The sequence below is a fragment of the Urocitellus parryii genome, chromosome 2 (genome assembly GCF_045843805.1).
Source record: "Urocitellus parryii isolate mUroPar1 chromosome 2, mUroPar1.hap1, whole genome shotgun sequence".
In the NCBI taxonomy this organism is placed as follows: domain Eukaryota; kingdom Metazoa; phylum Chordata; class Mammalia; order Rodentia; family Sciuridae; genus Urocitellus; species Urocitellus parryii.
In genome coordinates, this window is record NC_135532.1 from 222,288,030 (window position 1) to 222,302,809 (window position 14,780).

The 14,780-nt window shown below is 48.1% G+C and overlaps 1 long non-coding RNA gene across 1 annotated transcript; it reads left to right on the forward strand.

The window, feature by feature from the left end:
• Positions 1–969: 969 nt before the first annotated feature.
• Positions 970–11,054, forward strand: LOC144253267 (uncharacterized). Its single transcript, XR_013343253.1, has 4 exons — positions 970–1,329; positions 9,421–9,600; positions 10,083–10,218; positions 10,715–11,054. It is a non-coding gene; the product is annotated as an uncharacterized LOC144253267 (long non-coding RNA).
• The last annotated feature ends 3,726 nt before the right edge of the window (positions 11,055–14,780 follow it).

The window sequence follows — 14,780 nt, forward strand, 5'->3', positions numbered from 1 at the left end:
CATTTGTGGAATCCAGCAATGTTACACTGCCATGGTTTTAGCTATGACCTTTAAAAGAATTGTTCTCTACTTGGCAACCAGAATCTAAGCTTAGAATTTCTACAAGAAAAATCTTAATGTTTACGTTATTACCTGGCATATAGTTGACTCTCATTAAGCTTGAGACAATAGTAAGGTATTGCTGGGAGCTACAAAAAGAATTTCATCATAAATGCTCTGTCCTGCCCTTTGGAATGGACAACATGGTACATCTACGTGCTGAAAGATGCCGTTGGAGCAGATGACTTTGATGACACTATAGGAAGAGAATCGCATCAGAGAAGCATTGAACAGTCAAATATGAGGAAGGATAACTGGCAAATCTGAGCCGCCAGAAGAGGACTGAGATAAAAAGGAAGCACACCTTTAGAGAGTCGCTCAGATCTCGCACCTTTAGCTCTAATGAAGAAGTGGCCGTCATGGGAAGTTTCTGGGGTGGGTCAGGAGAACAGACTGACATGGTCTACTTATGTCTGTGTGCATGTGTGTGACTGCACACATGCACACATACATGGAAAAGTCTGATGAACTTCAGTGGGGTAGATGCTCTAGAACCTCACATGCTAACGGGCTATAAGTGCTGATATCCAAGTAGCTGTGCAGCTGTGTAAATGATTGGAACAAAATTGGATACTCAGAGCAGCAGTGTCATCCGGTCCTGATAAGCTGCCTCGGTAATTAAAACATTGCACATCATGTAAGGAGTAAATGGACTCTTCTGCTCTCTTTCTTGCTGTTAGATGTGAATTCCAGACTCGGTGCTGGGGACCCTGGGCCGAGCACTGTCCACCCAGGCCTCAGTGCTGGCAGATCTAGTGTTAACACGTCTTGCTCACATTTCCTAACCAGGGCCGGTTCCCATTCCTTGACATTTAAGGCTCAGCGCAGGACTGGCTGGTTCCCATTCCTCCCCAGGGGCAGAGGCTCCGAGTCAACACCCAGAACTCACGGGAGCCTCAGACCTCTCACTGTCTTTATGGAAACGGTGTGACTGACTGCCTGCCTTTACCAGCCCCTTGCAGCTGGCCTTGCTTAGAGGCCCTGATCCACTTTGTCTCAGGCTTCATGGAAGAACCCACACAGGTCCTGACAACCTGACTTGCCCTCTACAAGGGAAGTGCCTCTAGAACCCATCGACATTCCGTATGTTGAAGTTTAGTGACATCATATGGGACAGGTCATGTACACGGGTACCTAGAACTTGTGGGGCCTGCATTCCCACCAGCCTGCCCTGCAGTCACTCCAACAGACCATTGGGTCTGTTGACTCTTGGGAACAGAAACTGTGAAGGTGAGTGTGTGTGTGCACTGTGGGGGGGGGATGCTGTGTGTGGTGCGTGTGCCTGTGTGGTGTGTATACGAGTGCCGTGTGGTATGTGTATAGTCTGTGTGTTTGTGTGTGCACACTGTGTGTTGAGTTGTATGTGTCTGTGTGTGCTGTCTGTGGCATGTACCATGTCTCTGTGTGGCATATTTGTACACATACATGTGTGGTGTGTGTGAGTGGTGTGTGTGCATGAATGGGTTCTGTTGATGTGTAGTATAAGTCTGCATGTGGTGCTTAGGTATGTGTACATGTGTTTGCACTGTGATGTGTGTGGCAGGTGCACATGTGCATGGTATGTGATTTATGGAATGTACACCTGTGTGTGCACATGTGTGCAGTCTGTGTATGTGGTTTGTGGAGTGTGTGAATGTGTGCACATGTGTGTGTTTGGTTATGGTGTGTGTGTGCACATGTGGTCTCTGGTGCAATGAACTATCCAAGATGTTCCCATGCTCTGGGGTAAAGCACAACAAACAGAAAAGAATTTATGAATTTTCTAGGGGTTGAGTACCACGTATCTGGAGCTCTGTGGGACAGGGAGACCGAGGGCTGAGCTGCTGCTGCCTCCCCATGGATGGGCAGTGGGCAGGAGGCACGTCAGTCTGTCTTCCCAAAGGCCCTGGTTCGTGGGGAAGGGAAAGAGACTGGGCCACACCAACAGTGTGCTCCAGTGGCCATGGGACAGCCAGCTGTTTGTACAACAAGATAATGAAGTGTCAAAGGTGCCACCATAGTTCTTAGAGTCAGGAAACAAACGATTTCTTGTCTCCAAGAGGCCACATAATCGTCAGGCTGTAAATAAACATGACTGCTCACACGGCCCTGACCCCACAGGTCTGGAACCCAGGCCACGGAGCCCAGGCCACGGCCTCTCCTGCAGCTCACTGGGTGTCGGTCTCCCAGAGGGACGCTGCCCCCACCCCCGTGGCTTCGGGAGCAGGGGTGGTGTCTCAGCCTGCTCAGGCTGAGCCGCAGAGCACCACAGGCTGCGTGGCTGAAATAACAGGCTCTTCTCCACAGGGCCCTGGAGGCTGGGGTCCAAGAGTGAGGAACCGCAGGGCTGCTCCCTCCAGCAACCCTTCTCCCAGCGGGCAGACAGCACCTGTCCCTGGGCCTTTACAGCACTGCTCTAGCCACACCCACGTCCTACTCTCCTCTTCTTATATGGACATTGCCAGAGTGGGTCAGGGCCACCCGAAGAGCCTCATTTTTTTTATTTAATTACTTCCTTAAAGGCCATCTTCACATGGAACCGCATTGAGAGCGCAGCTCCAACCTAGGAATTTGGACAAGTGCATCTGTGGCAGGAGAGGTGAAGAGCTCCGTGCATGAGAGTAAGGAGGGCAGAAGTCTACCCTCGTCTGGGAACACTGGGGGGGCTGCAGGAGCCCCACTGCACCTGCAGAGTGCGGCTCACACGTAGATCAGAGGCCACCCCCTGCCGGCCCAGGGCGGCTCTGCAGGCCGAGCGCCACCGGGGGCACCCTCTGCTGAGGACCTTCAAGGCCGAGCGGACACTGCTTGACCGGCGCTGGGAGCCCTGCCAGGGACCCTCGTGAGCCTTGGCCTTCGGTGGACAGTGGCACTCTTGGTCATGGGATGGGGCAGGGAGGCGATTCTTAGAGGTCTGCCAGTGTCCACTTGAGGCCCTCTGGTGCACATCTGGAAGAGAAGAACTCACTTCTGTAGCCTGAAAGAAAACAGGAGGCGACGGGCGTTCCCACAGAGTTAACAAACGAGCAGACGGGTCCCAGGCCAGACAAGATGACCTCGGTGGACTGCACCTGGAGCGGCTCCCAAAGGCCACGTGTTGAGGCTTGGTCACTGGCCTGGGGCACTGCTGGGCGCTGGCAGAAGCCTTAGGAGGTGGGGCCCCGTGGAGGGCCGTCAGGTCACTGGGGGTTGCCCTTGAGGGGATGTTGGGAACCAGCCCTTCTTCTCTGTTTCCTGGCTGCCTTGAGGCGAGCATCCTCCTCCGCCACGCGCCTCCACCATGAAGTACGGCCTCGCCACAGGCCCTGAGCAACAGGACCAAGCGACCTGGACCAGCACCAGGAGCCCAAACGAACCTTTCCTCCCAGCTGTCTCTGTCAGGTGTCCTGTCACAGTGATGGACAAGGGGCTCATGAAGTTTGCAGATTCTTAGGCCCTGAGATCTTTTTTCCATAGACCTATTTTACTTTTGATGAACATGTATTCATTGTGTGTGTGTGTGTGTGTGTGTGTGTGTATTCACGCATGGGGGAAGTGTGATATTTCAGCACATACATATAGATGCTCTGATCCAATCAAGGTAATTAACATTTCAATCTTCTCATCGTTTCTTTATATTTGGAGTCTTCAAGATCTTTCTTTTTTGTTTTGTTCTGTTTTGTTTTGGTACTGGGGATTCAACCCAGGGTTGCTCACCACTGAGCCACATCCCTAGCCCTTTTTAAAAATACATTTCATTTAGAGACAGAGCCTTGCTGAGTTGCTTAAGGCCCTGAGACCTGGGGACAGATGCAGGTAGATGAACTGGTATGGCGGCCTGGAGCCCTGTGATAAGAAAGGTGCTGGGTTTAGGTGGACACCCACAGGGTCAGGCAGCGTCAGCATCTGAATAGCCAGGGCTGGGGCGGGGCGGGTCTTCAGCACAGAGAAAGAAGCACAGGATTCTCACCAACGTCCCAGGACATCAGGTCCCGGGCGGCTCCAGTCAGAAGTGACTCCTTCACTCTGAAGGTGTGACAGGGAAGAAATGGCTCTAACATGTTTTTATGAAGCCAAACAAAAAGAAGGAATCGCACTCTTCCTTGGGCAAAGAAAAAAATGATAAAACCAGGTGAAGTATGTGTAGCGCACCTGTTCTGTGGTTTTAATATGAAATCTAGAAGAGCAGACATTTATTGCACTTTTTGGGGGGATTGATAGCATTTTGTGGTTTTGATTTTTTAATTCTATCTGTAACAAGCACATCAACTTCTCCTCTTAAAAGACTCCATATTCTGTGGGAAAAGGCTACCCTTCCTTGGTGCTACCTCTTCTTTTCTGGAGATTATTAATTTCTTTTTAATAGAGCTCATACTGCAAAATCAAATTTTTATATCACAAAGGGACTTCCATTTATCTTAAGCAGCACACTCTTCATCGTCTATCAAACTGAGTTTAAGTTTCTAATTGAAATAATTTTTCAAGTGTTGAGCAATAAAGAGGCAATAAGTGATATATTTAAATTATTTATTCATCTTATTTATAATTAATTCATTTTTTCCTTGCTGCACAGTGAGGCTGGCCCAATACGTTTGATTCTCAAATCTTTTCTATCATTAGGCAACAATGGGAGAGGCTGCTTTTCCACCCCACTTGTGTTTCATGGGTCTCTGGAGACTCAGGCAACATCAGTTTAAATCACAGTTAAATTTAACGCATCAGCTCTGTTTTGCAACACACAGCTCCAAAAACAAGAGCATCATGAGTAGAGCAAGACTGTTCTTAGTCAAACTTGTTAATGGTAATACGAACCTTTCCGTTAACAAGATCTGAGTCTTTGGCATTCATGACCCATATGGCTCTTGGTCACACTCTTCCTTTCAGGCACTGAGACTGATATTGCTTTGATGTGTGGGGTGTAATGGGTCCTCAGCAGGTTAGTCTGGACTGCTGGTTTGCAGATTCCTGAACCCCTTTTCCAAACGTGTCTATATCATTGCTCCCTTTGCAGGACAAACTCCTGCCCCCAGATGAATGCAGGTCCTCCTTCACCTACACTGCCTGCCCTCCCACAGCTTCTCTTTCTGGTCACGGAACCAGGATGATATTCAGAGATTTGCAGCCATTGGGTACTTCAATCTCCCCCAGACATACATGTCCACACCCCACTCTCTCCATCCTGCTCCCTCAAGCCCCTGTAATCTCCACCCAGGACCCAACTGTCCGCCTCTCCTGCAATCTCCACACCACCTTCAATTTCCCCTAAGCTCAGGTCCTATGCGTGCCCTGCTCGAAAGCCTCTGATGATTCCCCCTGGCTCCCTGAGCACATTCAGGCTTCCCAGATCGCCATTCATTCAGACCACATCCCACCTCTGCTCCCATACCCACCCCATGACAAGTAGTAATTAATGAGGGCTAATATGTAAAGGCACTTGTAAACCTTTATTCTGCAATAAACACACTTTATATGTATCTTGTTTCTACTCAACAGCTGGCCGATGTTGGATACTCAATAAATGACAGTAGAGTAAATAGTCACAGAACAGACCATAAGACAAAACCACAGACTAGACAAAGGGATCAAGAGATCTGAAACTCAAGCCAAAATCTCAGAAAATATGGTGGGCAGAGAGATGAGGCCATCACCTAGAACTACTTGGAAATAACTGTGTGGATATCTGGGCTTCTAGAACAGCAGGTGGGCATCTGATTGACCAATCGCCTTGGGCAGCCTGTGGGTATGGTGCTTAGTGGGCCTCAGAATGCTTTGTCTATCATGAAAGATGGGAAGCCAGTTTCTCTCAACCTCAAAGGTGCAGAAATTATGCAGAGAGGATCTGGGGAGGGTTCAGAACAAACCAAGGGCAGTTATGATGGCAGACATTTCCTGTGGCCTCCTGTAGGTCAGGTGCTGTTGCTCTCTGACCCAGCTCACTCAGTCCTCCAAATGGTCCCGTGAGGCCCAAGAGCTCAAGGTGCCAGCTGCTGTGGACAGCTGCTCTTGTGCCACTCTTTGCTCCCTTTTCCTGCAGCTGTGGTGTGTAAGAGGAGTCCACTTCTCTGCTCCCCGTCAAGCCTAGTCATGTGACTTTTCCTAGCCTATGAGTGGTGATGACATATGCTAATCAGAGTAGAAGTTTCCAGAGTCATTGCAGGTTCCCCCAAAATGGAGGGGAGATGGGAAGTCCCAGAAACAGCTCCCTTCAGCGTGGATTCTTGAGTGAGCAGAGCAGTGTCCAGCACTCCATCCAACTCATCGTGTGAGCCCCAAACAGGTCTCTGTTGCCACTGACCACTGACTCTGGTGTTGGTTGGTATTACCTACAACTCAGCATGAGTAGAGCCAGGATTCACAATCAGGTAGACTTTCATCCTTTACAATCTTCTGTCTCCTTAAGCACATGCCCTTTTATGCGGAGAGGTCCTGAGTCTACTGAGGTTGGGCTCTGTGCCCTTCGTCCTGTCGGCTGGAATCAGCAAGCCACTCAAAGTGTGGTCCCTGGCTCAGCGACAGTGTGAGTATCCCTTAGCTGCTGGTTAGACAGGCAGAATCTCAGACTCTGCCCAAGAATCTGCATTTTAGGTAAATCTCCAGGAATGCATGCTGATATGAAAGTCTGATAAGGGCTTCAAAAGAGCATCCATTTCCAACTCTAATTTCCAGAATGGAAAGGCAAGAGCATACACATTTTTCTCACTTCTAAAGAGATCGGGATAGGAACCATACGTGGTAAGTACCCTGGTGTTACTTTAAAACATTCCAGTCCTTGCTCTAGCTCCCTAGTAACGCCCTCTGTGGGGCAGCCCACACCTCACCTTGAATATGCTGACCTCTTCACAACCCAGTGGCTTATTTATGAAACAAAAAACATTAGGCCTATCAGTCCTCATTAGGGGCAATTAGCATGTGAAAAAAAAATGGTGCATCAGGCTGATCTTGCCTCTCCTGCTGCAAGACACCATGGTTGGTTTTTCACCCTTTCCCAAACCCAAGTCATCACCCTGCTTGGAGGGGAATATACAGCACTAAGAGGTGATGCACGGCTGGAACTCAGTGTGGTGGTCTCTTTTCCCCACTGTTTACAACCCAGTGGCAGTGAGCCAGAACATGGAACAGGAAGCAGAGATGAGTTAGGACCTTTCAAAATGGCGAAGGCTACAGGTAAAACCACCACCCATGCCTCTGAGACATTCTTCCCAGGGAATGCTAAAGTTTTTGACAAGCTGGTTTATGAATAAATTCATGACATGAGACATTTCCAAAATGTCTGTTAAGAACCACTTCAAAATGAAGTCATCAAAATTACTGCAAAATGTATACTTTAAATGCAAACAGCCGGGGGAAAGAGTGTGCTTGTTATGTAGAATTCATTATCAGTATTTCAGAGTGCAGCCACTATAAACATTTGTTTGGGATTGCTTTTATGCAATTGTTTGGAACATAAGCAGAGAAAGAGCTGAATGGGGAAATTCCAGAAGCCTAGAGCTTACTCCAGCTCAGGTTTCTCCTACCTTGTTAGAAAGAAACCAGTTTTATTTTCATCATATTTAATACAAGTGAAGGAACTTTTTTGTTGTTGCTGTTGTTTTTCTGATTTATCTGTTATGTTGTTAATAGTGGTAAACTATTGTACTAAGCCATGTACTAAAGATTTTATTTTTATTTAGGGTAAAAAGTCCTTCATTTGATGGAAATTTTTTTTCTTACATGTTAAACTCACAATATAAGTGTATGTACATTTATGGATTCACATAATATTATTCATACACACACACACACACCCCCCACACACACACACTTGAACTTAGCCTCAAGCTGCTTTAAGATCAGGTTACATAGTAAACTATAAAGTTAGTCAATAGGAGGATTATGGTACAAAAATATGCTAAAGGGGAAAAAACTGTTCTCAACGTGGAACGAATCAAGTGGGGATTAAGTGTTAGAGACTGCTCTTCCCCAGTGGAGGAAGAAACTCACATTGGATCCAGACACAGAAGACAGTCCAGATCTGGTTTGTGCCACACAGATAGAAAGTCAACTTACAAAGAATAAGGAGTAACTATTACGACAGATTTGCCCCAAATGAACAGCAAATAGTTTAAATTACATAAAATTTAATTATACTTCCATAGCAAAAACAAAGACCTTACAATATGCAAAATTAAAAGATAGACAATGACCTTCAAAGAGTGCATAAATTAATAACCCTAACATAAAAGAGGAGGAGGAGATGGAGGAGGAGAAACTATAAAACTTATACAAAACTTTCTTTCAAATAACACACCAAAAAAAGAAATGGGCAAAAGCATATGAATAAGCAACAAAATTTCTGAAAAAATCTAAATGCGCAACAGAGAACCATCTAATAACAGAAGGACAGGTAACAAAATGTAGAGCTACCGCTAGGAGCATATTACAGCAGAACACACCGGCGTGGAGAACTGTTCACAGAGAGGTAAAAAACCAAGCAAGCACCCAAGTAAAACCGGCAAAGACATAACGAAATGTTGAGGGTCTGCATTCCAGAAACACAAATGTTTTCTGGTTTTTCAACTTCTGTGCTTCAAGCTTTTACAAACTACATATGCAGGATTGATTGTGTCACTTAGGAAAAAAATTGTGGAAAATTAGAAAAGATTTAAAACTGGAACAAGTTTAAATCAAAGAATTTAGCATAAATAAGGGAGAAAGTTCCATTCCCAATTATTTGCCCTAAATAAAACCATAGTCCGGGCTGGGGATGTGGCTCAAGCGGTAGCGCGCTCGCCTGGCATGCGTGCGGCCCGGGTTCGATCCTCAGCACCACATACAAACAAAGATGTTGTGTCCGCCGAAAACTAAAAAAAAAATTAAAAAAATAAATAAAACCATAGTCTGAGCTCTCAAAATGCTTTATTTTCAGGAATAAACTCATATATTTTGGACAATTACCCTACACTGACATTTTAAGACATTAGCAGCTGTGTTGTAGGCAAAGGGCATGTTGAGGCCTATCCGTAAGGAGAAAGCGTGGATCAAAAGGGAAATTTTCCATTTCCTTATTTCAGAGATTGTGTTTCTACATCAGTGGCTCTCTTGTGTTGTCTAAAAAAGACCAGATTGCCAGGGCTTTGGACAAGAAGATGCCTCCTCAGGAATTCTGGATTTACACTGCCCATGGGTAGAGAGGGGAGAGGGGCCCTGAATCAAGCTTACTGCTTGCATCGCCCCCAGTGGAGGAAAGTCTCAGCACAAACTCAGCAGGACATCTGACCAGGGAAATGGAAGGAAAACCCTCCAAGTTACTGTCCTACAGTATCAGTTTCCTTTTGGTGCTATAACCAATTGTGTGCCTAAAATAGCAGATCTATTCTCTTACAGGTTTTGAGGGCTGACAGCCAAGTTCAGTTTCACAGGGGTAAGTCAAGATGCCTGGCAGGCTGCAGTCCGCCCGGAGTCTCCAGGGAACGTCTGCCTCCTTGCCTCTTGCTGCTTCTAAAGCACACACCTGTTACTCCCTCATCCCATCACCTATGGTCTGTCTGATCTCCATCTTCCCTGGTAAGAATCCCTGAGATCACAGGGAGCCTAAGGATAACACAGAACCCACGTCGAGAGGCTGGATTTAAACACACCTGCCAATTCCCTTTTGCTGGCTCTGGGGTAGCACATGCACATCCTGGGGTGGAGGGTCCTGTCGTACCTCACCAGCAGCTGGGCAAGGCTGCACTGTGTCCCTGCTCAGGTCAGCAAGAAGTTTGTGTCTGCTGATAGTTTATAATAATGACAAACTACAGTTTCCTTTGGAAGGTCTAAGTTAAAGGCAAGTCCCATCAGAAGGTTACTAAGAGGAGGAGGAGCACTTGTCCTTACATTCCACTTCTTCCCCAAGTCTGCGAGGAGTGGTGCACAGCTGAGAACTCACATGTTTTTAAACACAATTACGGAACATCTGCCATATGGTGGATGCAGATGTGATCACAGGCTTTTGCTTCCCAAATGCAAATGATGCCCTGGATGCTCTTGTCTCCCATCTTCACCAGGAGGGTGGAAGAGCTAGAACAGCTCTGCCGTAGCAGCATGGTCATGCCCCTGACGGCCAGCCCCAGGCCTGAGAAGATATCCAAGGAAGGAGGGCCAGTGCGACCATGGAGGTGACCCACATCCCCTTGGAGCCAGGTACTAACCCTGGTTGAATGTGAACGCCCACATCTCGCTGACCGCTCACGAGGTACTCTCTTTCCACCACAATACCCCTGGCACCCCATCTCAGGCTGCTGACCCTCCCCTGCCTTCTCCTCAAAGGTTCTGCACCTATAAAGGGACTTATTTGGGCTTCTGTGCCCATATCTGGACTGTTGGGAAGATTCTTGTTACAATGAAATCATAGTCAGCAGCCTAAATGGGCCCTTTATGTCTCCAGTGCCCCTTCTCGCTGTCCCCAAGCCTCAGACCCCTCAAGTTAGCCACTTAGCCCCTAGCTCACTCCCTGCTGGGTCTCCTGGGTTTGTTGTTTCTGTCAATCAAATGTCCCTCCTCCTCCCGGGTTCTGGGAACTCGCTTCTCACCATCCGTGCCTAAGCAGGGTGACAAGTCTGTCATCACAGACTTGGCACTGTGCCGCCCTGCGTGTGTCCCTGCCACCCAGCCCACACCTGGCATGTCATGTCTCCAGGACGCCTCCTGACCTTTCTAGTGGACTGTGCCATCCTCTCCCTGTGAAGACCCCACCCCGTCCTCTGCGCTCCAGTCTTGCTGGCCTTCACATCATGCTTTCATGTCCCTGGAACCCTGCTCCTGATCCCAGCCAGCCCTTCTTCAGTTTGCCATGCTATGGCCCCCATATGTGCTCTCAAGGTGCACTCCCTGCTGCCACCAACACACTGTGACGTGCTGCCATTCCTCAGGGGCAGGAATGAAGACTCTAGTACCTGACTCTATGGGATTGCCAAGGTCTGGCATACCAAAGGTGCTCAATAAATGTGCGTTAATCTCAGTGCTCCCAGTGCCTAGGATACCACAGGTGCTCAATCATGTGTGTTGACCAATAAACTCATTTCTACAAGTTTATCTGGCAGATGTTGGATGGTATTTTAAAGTTTCATTCCAGCTTTTACATCATAAATGCAGAATTACTGTACAGATGGCTTTGGATGACCTTGGGCAAAAAGTGATATAATTTATTTCCAAATCCTAGAGGTATTCAAAACTTATCCTTCATTTTGACAGCCACGAGGTCCAAGAAAACTGAGACTATGATGGCATGTACAAATATATCCAAGGGCTAGATTCCCATTAGTCTTATCATCATAAGAAATTAGTCTTCTATTGCAGACCCAAGGTAATATATAATGAAAAGCACTATAAATATTTGATTAGTGGCTTATTATTATTGAATTCTGTGGCTGAATGACGACTTGGGAAGATGGTGAATCCCTTCTGTGCCTGTGATCCAAACCTGGCTCTTCAAACCTGTCTCCATGACAGTCATCTCCTCAGCCTTCAGATGGCCACTAGGGAACCAGGGCCTCCCCTAGGCCTTGGGTTACCCATGTGTGCCCTCAGCCTAACTCCAGCTTCATGCCCCTGAGCCTTCCCACCCCGCGCCCTCCCTGGGTGAGACCCGGCTGGCTGAAGAGTCGGCCTGCCCCCTCCCCACTCTGGAGAGCTCCAGGATGCTCCAGGACAGCAGGGCCACCACCACGCAGAGGTGAGCAGTGACAGACTATTTCCCAAATTAAGAGCTGTGACCTCGTACTCTCTAATGGGGTGTGATTTGTAAACAAGAGGGATAGAAAATATGTTCACAGGATGGGGAGAACGTGGGTCCTCACACGCCACTCGCTGGTGGGCAGGAACAAGGTGCACCCATGTGGGAAAATTTCTCAACACTTTCTTAAAGAGGTAAATGCAGGTTTACTGTATGAGCCAGCAACTCTACCATCGTTAAACACCTAAGAGAAATTAAAACATGTCCACCTAGAAACTGCTAGAACAAAGTCCATAGCAGCCTTATTTATAGGAGCCAAGAATTGGAAAAAATCCACCCTATTTCACTGCATAATCGTCACCACCACTCAATTGTCACACCTGGATCTTCAGTCCAAAATTTTGTTGATGACCTTATGTTGCATAATCGTCACGTGATATAATTTTGTTTGTCACACAGCTTCCAAGTTAAACCCAGGGGCCATGTATTCACCGGTGGCAAATGGATGCTCATTTGTCTTCTCACACACTGAAAGCAAGCCTGGAATCCTTGGTGCACACGCAGTGTCGGTGTGTTCCCAAAAGCCACCTTGTGTGGTCTGCTGAGAGGCTGCAGGACTAACTTTGGACCACCTGAGTGTCACTAAGGGTGGCATGTCGGGTCATGAAACCAGTGAGGGGACACAGACTCTTCAGACAAAGAGCACTGGGTTTTGTAAGCCCATGATTCCCAAAGCCATAGTATATTTCCTCAAGTGTAATATTTTGATTATGCTCCAGAAAACAATAGTAACTCATGTGTTAACATTGTTGTTTTTTTTTTTTTTACTGAAAAAATATACACTCAACTGTCATGAAAAATGATGTGCATCCACTTGGACCTTTCCATTTGAAAGTATTTCATGCCTCCTAATCTCTCATCAAAGGCAACTTAGTAATGAATGATTTTTAAGTGATACTCCCACATATTTAAAAATATAGTTTTACATAATGGGCACACTGTACTTTTTTGGAAAAAAAAAGTAATAAATGGCATAAAATCTCTGATGATCACCTGGTGAAAAATAGCAAATATCCATCAGCTGCAGAATGGTTAACCAAGATGTGGTACATTCGTGTGATGAAATAGTATTTGATAATAAAAAGGAATTAAATCCTGATACATCCCTATTATGGTTTGGTTGTGAGTTGTTCCCCAAAAGCTCACATGTGAGACCATGCAAGAAGGTTCAGAGAAAAAAAAAATGATTGGGTTACAAGAGTCTTAACCCCATCAGTGAATTAATCCCCTGATAGAATCAACTGAATGTAACTGGAGGCAGGAGGGTGTGGCTGGAGGAGGTGGGGCATGGAGATGTGGCTTTGGGATATAGATTTGTATCTGGTGAGTGGAATTTCTCTGTCTCTGCTTCCTGATCAACATGGGAGCTGCTTCCCTCTGCCAACTCTTCCACCATGATGTCCTGCCTCACCTTGAGCCTTGAGGAATGGAGCTGGCCTTCTATGCACTAAGACCTCTGAAACCATGAGCCCTCAAATAAAATCTTCCTCCTATAAAACTGTTCTGGTTGGGTCTTTTAGTCACAGTGGCAAAATAGCTGAGTAAAACAATCCTCCAACTCGATAAATCTCAAAAGCATTATGTTAAGTGAGAGCAGCAGTCAGGCATCGCCCTGTCACAGGGTCCCATCAATCTGCAGTGCACCCCAGAGCCCAGCTGGAACACAGGGGGCTGGGACGGGCTGGGGAGGGCGTGGGGGGGAGAGGCCGCAGCAGGCAGGAGGTGAGTCACCAACACACCCTCCCATGCACAGTGCAGGGGTCAGCTGCCCCGCTGGCCCCTCGCTGTACTCAGAGCAGCGTCCCTTGCCTGTGGTGGCCACTCCACGGTTAATCACCAAATCACACTCCGGTGGAGGGGAAGGGGGCATTGTATTTAAAATACTGTTTTTACGAAAGCTTCAGCAACCCCCTCCCCCAGCACACACACACACACACACAGATGGCGCCTTGCGAGGGACACACAAGTACAGCACCCAGGAAGAGTGCCACAATGCAGGCGTGAGGAAGAGATGTGACATTTAGCTCAGGGCCCGGCAAGGCAGTCTCCAAGGAGAGGACGTCAGCAGAGCACGGTGCTGCCTCCTGACGTGGGGCCGGATGACAGCGGGCCTCAGAGAGGAGCCAGCCCGCCACGCTGCCCAGCGCCAGAGGCCGCAGGCTCCCGGCCAGCACGGGTGAACATGTGACAGAGCCCAGCACGGCTGCTTTCACTTCAGTCTGAATGTCACTGTGCATCTCCCCGTGGGACAGCACGGACCAACGTGGCCTCCGTCCTGAAGGACCTGTCACAGCCCAGCGGCAGCCCCTGAGCAGCGAGGAGGACGCTGCCCCTGCACTGTGCACGGGAGGGTGTGCGTTCGTCTTCAGGACAGAAGGTTCCCTAAGAGGAGTCTCAGGAGTAAGTGGCTGCTGAAGGGGGGGACAGCACTGTGCACCAAGGGATGAACTCACCGCACTCGCTCCTCGGCCCGGGGGACCCCAGCCTCGGCCTGGCGGGCAGTCTGGTGAACCCGGAGTGCCCAAAGGTGGGGGAGAGTGTTCAGGCTTTGGATCGTGGCCCCCTTGGTAATAAGTTGTCCCTGTTATAACCTCCCTGGACCTCGGAACAACCAGGATAATAATTTTTAAAAAAACTTTCCACTGTGGTCATGGTGGGTTTGAGGAAGATGGCCGAGCTCAGCAGCGACACCGTGCAGGGGTCCTTGGCCATGCTGTCCAGCCTCCATTGGCAGAGGCCCTGGCACATCTAATGATACGGGAGGCTCTGGGTGTCCTTGGTCAGATGCCTCCAGAGGGCACCCGCCAGAGAGCAGAGGGCCCTGCGTCACTACCCTGCCAGCCAGCAGTGGAGTCGAGGACAAAGACCAGCCTGGGCCTGGTGCTTTACAGACAGGCTGTCTTTTTGAGGATTTTAGGTAACAGTCAGAACCCCAAAATCTGCATCTGTGCCTCAGCAGTTCCAAGTAATC